Source organism: Populus nigra, chromosome 5 (assembly GCF_951802175.1).
Source record: "Populus nigra chromosome 5, ddPopNigr1.1, whole genome shotgun sequence".
Lineage (NCBI taxonomy): Eukaryota > Viridiplantae > Streptophyta > Magnoliopsida > Malpighiales > Salicaceae > Populus > Populus nigra.
The window spans coordinates 15541571-15556769 of record NC_084856.1 but is presented as its reverse complement, the minus strand read 5'-3'; the positions used below and the strand labels follow the sequence as shown (position 1 = coordinate 15556769).

Genomic DNA, 15199 nt, shown 5'->3' with positions numbered 1-15199 from the left:
TTAGAAAGTGTTAAATATGATTCTCAAATACTTAAGATACACTTTAAAGTATAAGTTACACTATATTAACTACATTACTTGAGGGTTATAATGATGTGAATTGAAAATTTGACATCAATGATTCAAAATCCACTAGTAAATATATTTTCAAGCTCGGTAAAGCAATTGTTTTTTGAAAATCCCTTATGTTTACATTACAAGATCTACAATGAAATTATAGTTTATTGCTTTTGATAAAACTAGAGATAAAGTTAAGTGAATTTAAAATTTTTTGGAGAATATTTTATATTAATTGAAGATAATGCTAGAAATATATGTTTATTGCGATAATCAGTCGGTAATTGAAAGAGAACAAAGTAGCATGTATTTAACATGTTGTAAATTACTTATTAACTTCAGTGAAGCATTTTAAGAAGGATTTATTTTAATGTATATTTTTATTAACAAGCTGGTTTATTTATTTTTGTTATGTTGCTTTGAGTGCATGTCTATTTTATTTTGTCCGGTTTGCAATTTGTTGTTTGATCTATTCCTCAGACTTATTAATTATTATTAATCTGTTGCAATTTAAATAAATTCAGTTTTATTTATCTTTGAAAAAATAAATTAATTTTTATTTAAATTTAAACCTAAACAATTTTAAAAAAAGTTTAGTTGTTTTAATAATCTGGTTTAATTAATAATTTATGAATGATTTCATTGAGGTGAATTTTTTTTCCAGCAACTTATTATTGCTGACGCGGCTTCACAGGCAATTGCAACGAGCAAGCAGGGATTAGAAATAAATGATCGATAAATAAAACTTGTAAATTTGATGAAATGGTCATAATTAAGACATCTTCAAAAGTCAAATCAAAACGGGGTCAGTCATCGCATATGTCATCTACAAGTACAATTATTAGTCTTCGTCCAGTTCATTGCTCTTCCAGACCTTGACCCCATGCTGGTGAGAAGGACAGCTAGACACGAACTGTCTCCTGGAAAACCAATTCACTTTTTTTTTTTTTATTCGGGTTGCTTGGGATGGGTAGCTGTTCTGGTTTAATATATTTTTTATTTAGAAATATATTAAAATAATTTTTTTATTTTTTTAAAAAACTATTTTTAATATTAGAATATTAAAAATAATTTTAAAATATAAAGGAATTATTTTAAATAAAAAAATATTTTTTAAAAAAACACGGTAGATCTCCGGATATTGCCTGCCTCGTTTCCAGCCTTGGCATTTGATCTTTTTTATTTGATCCAACCACTTTTGTTTTTTTCTACGAATGAGTAGTAACAAGAGGTAATTGACTACATGCCTCGTTTCGAGCCTTTGCATTTTATAGGAAAAACGCCGTTTATTATTATTATTATTATAGCAGTTATTTTTTTACAATATATTTTTGAAAATATATTAAAATAATAATTTTTTATTTTTTTAATATTATTTCTTGATATCATCAGTATATCAAAATAGTTTAAAATATATATAAAAAATTAATTTGATTTTTTTATATAGAAACACTCTCTTCAATAGAAAAACAAACGGTACTAAAATTATTAAGGAAAAAGGTAATTACTAGCCATGAAATTCAACCAACAACTATTCATTAGATTGTTAATTATTGTTTTTTTATAACTAGTCATTGACAAAAAAGCTAAAGTTGAAATTAAAGATTTTTCATCAATCTCTCTTTATTATTACTATTATTATTATTATTTTTTATAATTTAGGGTATCCGAGTCAACTTACATGTATCACGATTAATCTCTAAATTTATTAAACACCATTTAAGTCCAGTAGACAAGTAAATCACTATAAAAAAATTCTATGTAAATACCGCTAGGACACGAAATCAAGCACATCTCTCGTTTATTATTGGATTGCTTGTTGGTGACGTATAAAACATGGTCAAATCCACTTTCGTGTTATGGTACAAAAACTAATTTGGAATATATTATTGTTGGAATATTGACTCATGCCTTCAGCATCCTCCCTCCACTTATAATGAAGAAAAAATACTGTGTGCTTTGAGCTAGTATAGTCTAGCCTCGCAATTATAAATTAACCATGTAGAAACGAAAAAAAACCGTTTATAAAAAATATCTATCCACCTATGAATATGAAATGCATTAAAAAGCAGTCCTTGTCCTTGTAAAGAGTATCTATCTACCTAGCTGGTATAACAGAATATGTACTCCCCGGAACTGGAAAGAAGTAACCTCGGCAGAACTATTATCGTCCGTTTGTTTTTTTTGTTTTTGCGGTGATGAGAGTTTCTTTTTAAAAAAAAAAATTGATTTTTTATAGTATTTTTAGATTATTATAATATTTTATACTACTATAACATCATGTTTTTTTAAAAAAAATTAACTTTTTTTAAAAAATAAAAATAAACACCACTTGGCCTTAAATCAAAATTTAAAACTATAATATTAAACACCCAATTTAAAAAGATTTAAGCAATAAACTATTATATTTTTAATTGTGTTGTTACACTAATGAAGTAGCTATATGAACTTTTTCACAAGCATATTAAAAAAAAGAGTAATTATAACCTCGAGTGATGTAATTTAACTGATCAGATCTTAAATTTGTTTTTTATAAATTATCAATTCGAGTCTCGTAAACATCAGAACCACTAGAAATTTATATAGTCATTAATTTTAAAACTTATAAAATTAATTAAATTACACGCAAACTTACCTGAATACGTACATCAATAAATACAAAAGAAGTTGTGCAATCAATACTATTCCTGTATCTGCAGCCAGGAGGACGGACATCTTCCAGCACATGAGGAAAAAAAAAAGTGCAAAGTGGTGGAGAGATATATATTTCACCAACAACTTTTAGGTAACAAACATGTGACCTTAAATATATAATAGAAGGGCAACAAGCCCACGAGTATGAACACTTGTGTAAACGAGGGAAGGGAAGTTGGCATAATATATTCATCATGGTACATGGAAAAAAGAAACACAATTTTTTAAGACTCGGCTTGGTGTCCCAAATTCAAACTCGTCGGCTGTTAAATTCAGTCATATTTTTCTAAATATATTTTTATATTGTTTTTATTTATTGATTTCAATAAATAAATTTTAAAAAAATATTTTTTATATATAAAAAACAACCGTCACAATCAACAGCACCGAAATTGAAACGAACTTTTAAGAAGTCCACACATTTTTCAATTCTGTTTTTGAAAGCTCACAAGTATGAACGCACATTCTTATCCAACCGCGTGCCGCGGCTATCATATAAACGTGTAAGCAAATTACTGGTGGACCACCGATGACAATCCATGTCTGTTTGCCTGTCCAATCAAATTATTACAGGTGTGACTACAGGAGCCATTGCAGCTTAAAAAGGAATATAAACTTTTTTCCTTAAACTATATGAAACGGTCCCATTGGGAACATGTGGGATTTATTTTTCCAGAAAGTAAAAAATTGTGGAGCATTTCGTTTTATCAGCTTGCAATTCCGCTCCTAATTCGGCGTTGGAAGCTGCTATCCCTCTAATCCAACATCCTACAGCATGTACTAGCATTGTCTCAAGCGTTTGTGTTGAATTTTTTTAAAACTTTTTTTATAAATATTAAAAATATAATTTTTTTTTGATAATATTATTAAATTTAATTAAGTATTTTGATCGTAAAATTTATCAACCTAACTCTTTATCTAACTCGAGTTTCGAATTAAACTGCATGAGAACTTATCCAAAGTAAATTATTCAATTTAATGGGTTTAAAAATAACTTAGATGACCGGTAAAAACATGACATAGCTTTTTTAAAAAAAATTAAGACAATAATTTTTTTATACTAAGATGATGCTAGATTGGATAGATATTGATCATTCTAAGACCTGGATTATGGATTTCAATAGGATTAATAACTCTATTGTTTTTTTAAATTATTTTTGTTTAATTTTATGATAACATTAGATGCTTTCAAAATCGAACGTCAACCCTAAAAAAAATATTTATTTGAAATTGTGATAACCTTGTAGAAAGTAGAAAAAATAAACCATGAATTCAATTTCTCAATCAATCCAATATTGAATGAGTGGAATAAAAAAACAATTAGAAAAATTAAAGGACTAAAAACTAAAAAAAGCATATTAGGTTTGATGGGTAAACCCAACTATACCCATGAATTGAGTAACCTGGGTCAACACATCAAACCTGCATACCGGGTAATAGACTCCATTGGGATTAATAACTTATTTTTCCCCTAAACTATTGTTTATTTAACTATATGATAACAAAAATAAATTATCACAAATCTAAGCGTCAAACCAATATTGAAACTTTTTTTAAGATGATGATAACCTCAAAGAAAGTAAAATGAAACAAATTATTAAATTTGATTATCAATCAATCCAATATCAAAGAATGAAATAAAAAAATTATATAAAAAAAAGAAATCAAACTCGCCATACTCGTCAACAAGCCTATGAACTTTCTAAAATCTAATAACATGTTTTTTATAAAAATATTGTTTTTAATTATATGATAAAAAGAAAAATAGATAATCACATAATTAAATTCAATTAGAAAAAAAAGTACCCCGCTAAACCCACAAACCGGAATAACCAGGGTTACCTCGCCAAACTCGCAAACCGGGTCATTATAAGCTATCATAACAGTTGATTACCATATTATACTCTAATATAGAAAAAAGATACTAATCCATCTTAGAAGTTGATTTAAGCACGTTTTGAATTATGAATAGGAGATCAAATAATACAAAAAAGATGAAGCATGTTGAATTTAGTAAGTAATGAAACTTGGTAGGAGCAATTTGTATGGTGTTTTTCTTTTATTGTTTTTTTTAATTGAATTTAGTAAGTAATAAGATATCACTAATTGTTTTTTATACATTATAAAATTTTCTGACTTGTTACACTTATAATTACAAATGAAAATCTTAAAACACCATACACAATATAGTTGTTGTGATAACATACAAATTAATTTAAGAGATTATTGATGAAAAATAAGCTTAATAAATAATATAAACAGTGATTTATCTTGTACTGTTCCATGTTAAAAAAAAGAGCTTAATATATGAAAAAAATTGCATCTGGAGTTCTTGAAACAGCTGGTCATTTTAATCATGATTGATTTGATCTATTTTACTGAAAAATTTATTATATAATTATATATATTGTATTTTGTCATGATTAAATATCAGAAAATAATTTATTTTTTTTAAAAAAACTACTTTACAGCAAAGAAACGAGATTTAAGTTAATTTTATATATGAAAAAGGTTTCTATCAAATGTATTATTTTGAAGACTTGCATGAAGTTTCCCCTTAGTGTCAATATATTAATAGGGCAAAATTAACTTTTGTGGAGGGGTTGCACTCCCAATTGACATCACATGAAAGGAAAACGAAATTATGGAAGAAAATCAAACACTGACCGAGTCCATAAAAGACTTAAGACTAGCCAGTTGCATAAACTAAGACCTTTTCTTTCCCCAAACGAAAGCGATTTCATCCAATAATACTTCGCTAGCATTCTCTGAAAATTCAGCATCAGTGACTTCTTTGACGACCTGGTCAGACAATAGCTCAAAATATAAAAGACAGACTCGTAGGTATTTTAATTTACCCATAACAGCCGTGGTAAAAAAAAAACACATTATACACTACCAGTAGATTTTTTTAATTGAGAAAATTAGAGGTTACGGTTTATATTATCAATAACCCATTGAAATGTTTAAAAATAAATACTAATAATTAGCAATTTAATTACATGTCAACGATAATTAATGATGATTATAATGCTTGCTTGTTTAACTTACCTGTAATATATCAGGGATTCCTGTGTACCCTGAAGTATATTCCAGGTGATTGAAAAAATCAATATCTGATTGTTTTGTTAATGTATTTTAAAACACTGAAGCCTCGAGTCAAGCTACACAGGGGAGATAGCACGTAAGAGCCGAGCGAAGCAGGTTGAATCGAACTGGAGATAGTGGCTTTGTCAGGATGTCTGCCACTTGATCTTTTCTTGAAACAAATGTAACTTTTAAGTGTTTTAGCTGCAACCCTTTCTCTTACATAATAAAAATTAAGTTTTTTTTTTCAATATCGATATTCGGGTTAATTTGCGCGTATCTCGACTAATTTCACGAGCCCTGAAGTTAACGACCATGTAAGTTTTCAATGGCCCTAAAGTTTATGGGACTCGAACTGGTAATTTCTAAGAAGCATATATAAAGCTTGACCAGTTGAGCTATACCCTTCAAAGTTAAGTTCAACATGTTTAGGGAGCCCTGACACTAACCTTTGATTTGCTCGTCAACTCCATTCCTTAGACTCCCATTTGATTGCTGTTGTTTGGGTTTTCAGTTCCAATTAAAGAATTTTAAAAAATACTTTAATGAAATTTGAAAAATCCTTTTCAATTTAGCAGTCAAGCTCAACTCGAGTGTAATGATTTAATAATTTAACCATTTGAATATAGATTGTTATATCTTTCTATTTGACTGATGGATTTTTAAATCGGAAGGGTGCCATCCAGCGAACCCATGGCTAGTCATTAAAAGAAAAGGTCAGCATATTATTTGGTGATTTGATTATTTTTTTTATTAATTTTGAAATTTATATGTGCAAAATCTTAATGTATAACAAGAGTTGTGTTCACTCAATCATGATGTAATTACAAAATAAAATCTCAAAAATGATTTTTTTTGGGTAAAAAAGCATCTCCAATATCAGGTTTTTTTTCTTATTTAAAAACACTATTGTTGCTGGAGCATCTCTCATTCACGTTAACTCTTTTTTTTTTAAAAAAAAAAAAATCAGCCAGCATTGCAGAGTCACTTACCGATCTAGTGCTGTCTAGGAGGCGGCTGAAATTTCATTTTACTAGTTTTGTGCACTCTTTGTGAGGACGTTTTGGGAGACTGCTTATTGTCCTAGGCCTCGGGCCTTCTTCGTGTATATTATTGCACCTAATTTTTTATATGTTGGACTGTTTGACTTTCTTTTTATTCAAGTAAAATTAGATTTTATTCGAGAGAGGATAATTTAATTGGTTATATTCTAAATTTATTTATTAAAAAATATTAATTTGAGTATCATAAATTTTAGAGTTTTTAAAGAATTAAATGATCGTTAATTTCAGATCCCGTGAAATTTGTCGAGGTAATAATAAGCTGGGTCGGACACCCATATTAATATAAAAAAATATATGAATTTCATCCTCTGTGTTTTGTGTTCTGTGTCTACTTCTCTTTCAAATAGCCATAGATTTCATGAATTACAATAAAAAAAAATTAAAATAAATAAAATGTTGCGTTTAGATTTAAAGCTGCTTCAAATTGTGCTATGCGCAGCTGGTTAGCATAGAACTGAAGCCTGCATCTTTCCGATAGATTCAGTGTTAAAGTTGGGAAATACTAAAACCCTGTTTGTTTGTTAAAAAATAATTCTTTTCAATGTTTGGTTATGTTATGAAAAATAAATTGAAAAATTATTTATTAATATTTTATTTTTTCAAGTTTATTAAAATAATAAGGAACAAATCTTATAAATTAAAAAATTGAATGAAAATAAAATTGAAAAAAATATAATTTCATAAATTATCTCAAATAAAATAAATAATAATCAAAATAATAGAGATCAAATCTAACAAATAAAAAAAATTAAAAGATGAAGAAATTAAAATAATAACAATTACTATTTCATAAATTATTTCAAAAAAAAATATAACAATCAAAAGAATGAGGACCAAATTTGATAGATAAAAAATTTCAATTAAAAAATAATAAGGAAAAAGCAAATAATAATTAAATTCTAAGGGATGAAATTGAAAAAAAAATATTCAAAAAAATATATATATAGCAATCAAAAGTTTGAGAACTAAATTTGATATAATCAGCAAATAATATGAAATTTATAAATTTTTCATAATTTTTGAAAAGTGTTTTCCGCCTAAAATAAAAGGATAAGACTTTTCCGGAAACCAAGTCAAATTTTTCTTTAACTGGAAAATTTTTTCCGTTAATCAATTTTTCTAACGACAAATAAACACAGACAAGTTTGGAAAGTGATTTTCAGAAAACTACTTTCTATCAAACAAACACCCCATAATATTCTCTTTTGGTTCATCCTCAATGGGAATAGACTTAAGAATTTGAAATTTGGAAACTATAGATTTGATCTCTATCGAACATGGTCCGTCTGAGATTTTATTGAATGAAGAAGGTAAAAGGACTATTTTCATAATTCCATGATACAGCTAAAAGCTCCGAAAGATATTTTAGAACAAAAGAACCCTGGCCCTGGGCAACAAATGAAAGACTTCCAAGGTGGTGGAGCAATTATTTTTTAACTATAAGAAGCAAGGTTTACTCTTATAGATAACCCACAGACTCAACACATTTTCACCATCAAACTAAACAGACACCAAGAAAAACATGATCAGACAGAGTAAAAGACGGCCAGCACATAAAAACTTGACAACAATGACATTTTCAAGCAAGGATCTCCTCAATGGGCTTAGTTTCTAATTCAGCTTTCTCCAAATCTGTCAGCTGCTGCTCCTTAGCCAACTTCTTTTTCTTGGCTATCTCAATGACCTTGCTCATCTTCCTCCTATACATCTCAGCAAATGTTATTGGCTCGTCTATCACCGACTTCTCTCCCTCTCTAATCTTGAGAGGGTACACTGTAGCATCTGGTGCTGGGTTCTGGAATGTGGCTATGGACAACCTGCAAGAGTTTCAGTTCACCACAGCCTGGTGGTCTGCGTTCCTGAATCTTCCATTGCTAAGATACTGCCTCACAAACATACCATTTAGTTTTAGTACAATTAATTACGGTTAGGAGTGCTGGTATTTAACCCAGCTCAACATTCACGTCAATTTCATTAACAAGAAATATTTTAGTTTCATACTCACATGACCATGGTCTCCGAGATTGACCACAAAAGCACCTTCAACAGGTTGAACGGTGATCCAAGTCTTTCCGTTATCTCTAGTGGCCTGAAGACCACCAACGGTGTCCTGGAGCAAGAGGGTGATGGTGCCGGGATCAGTATGGCGTTTGAGTCCAAGTGTAAGGTCTGGTTGTGGACATTTTGGATAGAAATTGACCACCACCTTTTGGTCCATGTCAACACAAGCCTTAGTTAAAGCCTCTGTTTCTAATCCCATAGCCTCTGATAAGACCCCAAGAAGCTTGCAAGCAAGTTCCATTAGCTTCTTACTGTATTCCTCGGTCACTGCTTTCCATGCCTCTGGCTTGTCAGGCCACCTTGAATAGTCTCTGGTGTGAATTGGGTACGAGAAGAAGGTCACTATTTCACGCCAGTCTTGAACTGCCTCTCCCTGTTTTATAAGATCATAAATCAGGATATTGATTTGATATTAGTACTGTCTACTATCTTCAAAGCATCCAGTAGTTGATGATATCAGTCCTTCTTCAGACCCAAGCGGCAGGTGCCCCATATTGAGCGGGTGTGGGCTAGCTCACCCAAGCAACCGCCATCGCCACGAGGCGCTCAGGAATGTATGTGGGGCGTGCGTTGCTTGGCTCACCCCAAGCACCCCTAAGCAACACCCGACGCTTGGGTCTGCGTGCTAGGGAGGTGCTTGAGCAAGGCCACCCAAACGCCAGGTGTGCGCTTGCCATTGTTATTATATTATGATTACTTATAATAAAATACTAATATTTATACGACAAATAATAATATTTTTAATATTTATACTATTAATTATAAATAAAGTAATAATATTTATAGCATAAATAATACTATTTTTATATGAATATTTTAAATTTTAATAAAAATAATAATATTTTTAACGCAAATACTATTCATTATAATAAATTAATAATATTTGTAACACCGACTATACTATTTTTAAGAGTAATACTTTTCATTATAATAAAAATTAAAATATTTAAAATTCTCCGTCAAGACCCAATAGAATTGGGTCATGCAAGACCCATTGAGTTAGAGTTATGACACCGGACCGAAGACAATCGGGTGCTTTCTCAAACCCAAGATAATCAGGCACTCTACCGTGACCCAATCGCCCTGGCTCTCCCCAAGCCACCCCCATCGCCACGTGGCGCTCGGGTCTGTATGTGGGGCGATCGCGGCCTGGCTCACCCAAGCACCCTAAGATGCTCGGGTCAGATTGCTATGGAAGGGTCGATTAGCGCCATGTGGCGCTAGGCAGACCAAGCACTAGCTGTCCGCTTGCTGTTGTTATTATAATATTATTACTTATAATAAAAATAGTATTATTTGTGTTATTAATTATTTTTATTTTTATTCTTATTATGATTAAAAATATTAGCATTAAAAATAGTATTATTTTTGTTATAATTATTTTTATTATAATTAAAAGTCTGGACGCGTCCACGCACAACCCGAAGTTGGATCTGGACACAACCATGCCCAACCCCAAATTGAAGCTTGCCGCGTCAACGCCTAACCCCAAGTTGGGCTGGACGCGTCCACTCCTGTCCCCATGTTAGGCGTTAATGCTTCCACCCCCAAACCCCCAAGTTGGGTCTGGACGAGTCCATGCTCAACCCCCAGTTGGGCGTGGACGCGTCTAGACCCAACCACAAGTTGGGATGCGTCCACGCCCATCCCCAAGTTGGGCCTGGACGCGTCTGCGCCCAACCACATGTGTGTTAATATAATAATGTGTGTTATAAATATTATTTTTTCTCTTATAATCCAAAGCGTTCATATCAAAACTATTATTATTTGTGTTCTAAGCATCCTTGAAATTCTTAATATAATTATTTATGATATAATTATTTTTTTTATATAATTCTAAATATTCATATAAAAAATAGTATTATTTGTGTTATAAATATTATTATTTTTATTATAATTAATAGTATGAATATTAAAAATATTATCATTTGTGTTATAAATATTATTATTTTTATTATAATTAATATTATTAATAAAATAATTAATAAATTTGAAAAAAAGTTATTATTAATATTAAAAAAATATATATAGTGATGTGACCACTCAAAAATAAAAGTCTTAGTTCCACCATGGGTGCTGACAGCCAGTTAAATTACAACTATTCCCTTGTTGACCTTGTAGTCTTAAGGTATAATTTCGTCTCCATGTAAGGACAGAAGACACATTCATATTGCGGGGAAGAGGAATTCCTGAGCCAAAATAGTGGCTTTCTTGATCTTGCGTAATCAAGAAATGATTTACTAGCAAAACTGGATATATTAGGTATTGCTCTTCACTCAGTTCATGCTTTAGTTTTTTCAGTTTCTAAGAATTCGAAACCAAACTGAATTAATTTTCTTTTAAGTTTCTAATCAAGATTATATAATTAAAAAAAGTCAAAAAAATCGTTTAACAATTTCACAGAAGTTTTTATGAATATTTTAAATAATTTGATTGATTTGCATGCTAGCCAGCCGGGCACCAACTACTTGTTGCCTTGGCATGGTATATTTTTGAGTTGGAAACATGTATTTTCATTTGGAAAAAGATCAGTCCGATAGGGAATTTAACAGTAAAGGTCTGTAATTGTTAAATTTAGAAAACAAAACGTAAAAGAAGATATACCTGTAAATGGCTGGAGACAATGAAGCCACCCTCTTTGCCACCAGACATATCAAACCGAAGCTTCTCTTCCGGTGGCAAAGCAAAAAACTCTTTAGCAAGAGTTGTCATTTCAGACACCAGCTTAGCATCAACCCCGTGATCAACAATTTGAAAAACTCCCCATTCCTCACATGCCTCCACGATCTTGTTGCATATTTCAGCTCTCTTTTCACCACCATCATCAATCCCAGCTATTGAAATGACAGGGATTTCATTGCTGAAGTGGTTATATGCCACTTTCGGACGTTCATCTTCGTCCCGAACAAAGCTTGCTTGGAGGGTTTTCTCTTCTGCCAGAGCTGTGAGGGTAGAAGGGGCCATCGTTTTCGGCTTGATTTGAGGTCGAAGACTTGAGTGCTTGAAGTGGTTGTGTTTTTTCTCCTAGCCCTTGTAAAAGCAAAAAATGGGGATGCAAATGCCGGTATTAATTTGACTACCCTGGTTAGAGAGTGCCCATGTTGCGTGTGTATTTAACTACATATAATAGGGGATGCTGGCACGTGCAACTACCTCTCCTTAGCTCCTTAGCTCCTTAGCTTGTGAGGGCCGGAGCGAGGTTGTTCATAGTTACCAAACTTTTAATTTTTCGTTTTCTTTAGAGTGTGGTAGTTAATTTTTCGTTTTCAAGATTAAGTACTTATTACTGCCTACGCACGGATAGGAAAACTTTTTCATATATAATTAACTTAGAGTAATGGAAATTTGGGTTGACTTTAATGAATGTTTAATAGCGTAATAATAATTGTTTTTTATTTTTTTTTAAAATACATCAAAATTATATTTTTTTATTTTTAAAAAATTATTTTTAAATGTACATTAAAACAAATTAAAAAATTAAAAAAATATAATTTTAAATAAAAAATTCAAATATTATTAAAATTTTAGTGCAAATACAACCCCAAATAGAGTCAAAGTTTTTTTTTTTTTTTTTCCAGCTGAATGCTTTGCCACGGATGATTCCTGCTAACGAACTTATGAAAAAAAGAAAAAAAAAACGAACCAAGCGTTGCTAATTACAAACCTAGTTACGAATCTTATACAAAATAATAATACAATAATGAAGGTATAATTTTTATTTATGTGTATTTTCGGTAAAATAGAAAACCTCACTCCCACAGTAAAGATTAAGGAAGAGCCATGGAGCATTGAAAATGGTTGGCTGGGGTATTTGATTATAAACGGAGCAATAGTTGCTCGCTATTTCAGGAAATGGGATCATATGTGGTTCTATGTCCATACTTGTATTCGATTTTTAGTAGGTATAGCTGGTTTCATCTGCGGAGTTGTCCTTGAAGATCGTCTTGGTGCTGATGTGTCTACCCAGAAGGGTCTTGGGGACTTCCTTGTTCTTAGATGCCTTCAGGTCAGGAAAATCTCAGTACATAATTATTGGATCGATCATGTAATTCAATTGATATGAGTTGTTAAATTCCAAATTTATACATTTTACTTGTTAGCAAAGGAAAAAAGGTTAATTGAATATCATCTCTCTCTCTCTCTCTCTCTCTCTCTCTCTCTCTCTCTCTCTGTCTGATTGTGATTCTAGCATCTTGACCCGCGCTATTCAATAACAATTTTTTTTTTCAAATATAAAATAAATAAAAAATATAGAGAATATTTTAAGTGTTTTGGGTCTGACGGTCAAGCTAGATCCAACGCTGATGATTCCTGCTGGGGGCAAAACCCAATGCTGATGGGTCTAGATGCCAGAAGAACTCATCGTTATTGGGTGTTGCTGTGGAGCCAGACCTAATATCATTGGATTTGGCGGAAGAGCCAGACCCAAGTTTCTTGGGTCTGGCTGTGGAGCCAGAATGGGTTCGACTAAGGCCAGGTTCGAAGCTATTGGGTCTTGCTAGGCAGCTGGACCCAAAGCTATTTTGTGTCGTGCTGAGGGCATGACCCAACACTATAGAATCCTGTTGGGTAGCCGGACCCAAAGTTATGGGGTCCTGCTTGGCAACTAGACCCAAAGCTATTGGGTTTTGCTAGAGGTAGGACCCAACTTTAATGGGTTCCATTAGAGGCATAACCAACTTTGATAGGTATTACTAAGGGGGATTAAATAAGAAAAATGGGAAAAAAAAAATCTAACATGAGTGTGGCTGCGGAGCCAGACCTAATAGTAGAACCCAACATTGATGGGTCCTGTTAGGCAACCTGGACCTAAAGCTATTTTGGATCCTGCTGCGAGTCGGACCCAAAACTATAAGGTCCTGCTGGGTAGCCGAACCTAAAGCTATTGGGTCCTACTGGGAGAGGAACCCAATGCTATTAGGTACTGCTAGGGGTAGGATCCATTACTATTAGAATCTTTTGGAAGCAATTTGGGTGTGGTTTTTAAGCTAGACCCAACAGTTTTTGACCCAAAAAATAGAAAAGACAACGTCTTCTAACAATAATTTTTTACTAAACACAACAGAGACAACGCCCCCCACAAATGCTACAATGTCGTCCATAGTGCAAACACTTTATAGCTATAATGTCGTCCATAGTGAAATGAGTTTGTGTTCACAGTAAATATATAGTATTTTTCTAACACGTTTTAATATAGTATATAATATAATAGGTGATGGCATTATCGGTTTATGAATTAGATTTACTCTTTTTTTTATGTTATATAACCGTGAATCCATGTACATAGATTTATTTATACAAGGATAAGTGATTAATATACTTGCCACCTATATATTTGCATTACTTAGAAAGAATGGTCTAAATTGACAATAGGCATTGCAAAAATCATCTTTTTTTTTATTAACGTGAATATATGAACCAAGTTGCGTGCACCTCATCTAATCTCATGAGTCTTGAAGTTAACGATCATGTAAGTTTTCAGTGACCCTGAGAGGACTCGAATTCGTGACCATTTGGGAGCAGATTTAAGACTTGACCAGTTGAGCTACCTTTCAAGATTGCAAAAATCATCTTTCTAATTCTTGGGTTAGGTGAGCTGTGTATTGTTAATGACGATAATTGAACTAATTTCTAAGATGACAGGTGTCTAAAGTGATGCATTTTATTTAATAAACTTGCATTTTGGTCCTTTAATTAGAGGAAATTAGATTTAATTTTGACCAACATCATCCCATTCAACTTGACACCAGATAAATGCATGTGGCACATCCTTTTTAAGCCGGATTTCCTTGATCCAGTGGGGTGTACTCCTCAAATTATAGACTATTGGGCCTCAAGCCCAGAGGCTGGATCCTTGGGTCATAACCCAGTCCTACCAATGCATCTTTGAGCCAAAATTCAGTCCTATCAGTTGCCACCAAATTATTGTGGGACTACAAGGTTCACAAGGACTGCTGCAAGAACTCCTGTCATCCCTTGTCTCAAAGTAGAAAAAAATATAGATAAACAACTAAAACTAAAAAGAAAAGAAAATCAGAAGGATGCCATCCAAACTCTCATTTTCAATATATCCAGCACAACGAACCCATGGCTAAAAATGAGATCAAGAGCAGGAAGTATATTTATATTGAATAAAGTAATTTATGGAAAATAATAATCTTATATTTCAATGCTCGGAGTGAATAAATGATTTAGTTTTGACACATACAAACTATTCCGATAATGTAAAGATTGTG

General features: G+C 31.9%; 1 pseudogene; it reads right to left on the bottom strand.

Annotated features, from left to right (window-relative positions):
• Window positions 1-8162: 8162 nt before the first annotated feature.
• On the bottom strand, window positions 8163-12061 carry LOC133695418 (naringenin,2-oxoglutarate 3-dioxygenase-like; annotated as a pseudogene).
• Window positions 12062-15199: the final 3138 nt, after the last annotated feature.